Source organism: Octodon degus, unplaced genomic scaffold, assembly GCF_000260255.1.
Source record: "Octodon degus isolate 3935 unplaced genomic scaffold, OctDeg1.0 scaffold00149, whole genome shotgun sequence".
Lineage (NCBI taxonomy): Eukaryota > Metazoa > Chordata > Mammalia > Rodentia > Octodontidae > Octodon > Octodon degus.
The window spans coordinates 4,561,851-4,563,637 of record NW_004524725.1 but is presented as its reverse complement, the minus strand read 5'-3'; positions in this window follow the sequence as shown (position 1 = coordinate 4,563,637).

Here is a 1,787-nt window from a genome sequence, read left to right as displayed (position 1 = left end):
ATTTTATTTTATTTTTTTTTTTTTGTGGAACCGGGGATTGAACTCAGGCCCTTGCATTTGCCTGAGAAGCTCTTATCCTACTGAGCCATCTCCCCGACCCTATAGTTGTATTTAATAACTGTGTAGCAAATGTATCATAACAAAAATCTACTACCTCATTCTAGAGCTCTATCTGTAGTTGACATGCATTGCTATTAGTGCAAACACAACATGTTTAAGGATGTTTCGGTACATATTTTATTTACTTTTTATCTAAATACATACATATATTTATATATGTTTTTACGTATTTGATTGTTGCAGGGTCTCACTACACAGCTCAGACTCATAGTGATCCTTCTGTTTTCAACATCCCAAGGGCTGGGATTACAAGTGTGTGCCACCACGCCAAGATTCTATGGCCAGCTCAGCGCACTTTAGGGGCTGGGCTGGGCTAGAGGGGCATGTGGTGTTGAGGATCAAACCACAGTCCCTGCAGTTGCCTAAGCTTGCCTGAGCAGATGCTTTAGTCCACTGAGCTATCTCACCACCCCTCTCTAAATGTTTTTGATAATACTTATGGAACTTTTAAAAAATATATTATTTAGTTTAAGGTCTACAGGGTCTCTATTCAGGTTGGTCTTGCATAGACCCTCCAGTTTTCAGTCTCCCAACCACTGGGATTACAGGTGTGTGCTACCACTCCCAGTCTCAATCACCATCTCAGAGTGTCCTGGGGGATAGGCCGGCAGAGCATATGGGGGATAGAACCCTGCTCCATGTATCTGCCTAAGCAGGCACTTTAATCTGCTGAGCTATCTGGTCAGCTCTGATCATGCTTAATTTTGAAGTGTTTACTAATATTGCTTCCAAAATAAGGTTGCATTAAAACCCTAGTTAATAAAGAAAATGTACTTTTGAAAACATTAATTAAATAAATGTCTTAAAATTGTTTTAAAATAGAGAACTATCTTACATTCACCTATATTTATAGAACAAAACTGTTGTAAATTGTTCATATTGTTTTACAAAAAATTGCCTCTGAAAGAAGATAGAGGTCATTCAACTTGGTCATGCCTAATAGTTTCATTCTCAACATACTTGAGTTCACTGAGTAAGTTTTGACCATCAAATTTTTATAAGGATGCTAACCATGAAATGACTTGACACAATAGTGAATATTGGTTAAAATGCACTTAGGTATCTTCTTTGATTGTTTTTTTTTTTCTCTAATTGCTGATGTTCTGCACCCTCCATTAAATTGCTCTCACTTCTATGTTTAAAAGTGTGTGGTTTTATTATTGTCTACAAGACTATTCCTCGACGTCATAGCTGATTTCTTGCTCTGGCAAACTATGAGATATTTTAAAGATCATCACCAAATTTTAATACACAATTTTCTATGTAAGATAATTAAAATAAAGACTAGGAATTTTGACTTGAAGAACAAGACTCAGTAAACAAGGTGGACAAGGGCAAAGCATATGTTTAGGAGCCTGCTTTCCACATTGGCACCCGTTGGCAGCATTGACTGTAATGATCACACAGACGTGGAACATGACTCCCAGAACTGCTTAAAAGCTACACTTCTTGTTATATAGGTCTTGCTTTATCTTGATCTTAACAATACAGCAGAAAATTATAAAAATGAAGTATAAAAAGTAAAGCCATATTAATATGCTGAGCTGTAAAAGGCTCAAATCAACAACTTCTGACATCGTCATTCCTATGGATAACCCACTACTATCATGGACTACTGCACTATATTGGTATATTTTGCTGAATTCATGCACCTACATTATTTAAAT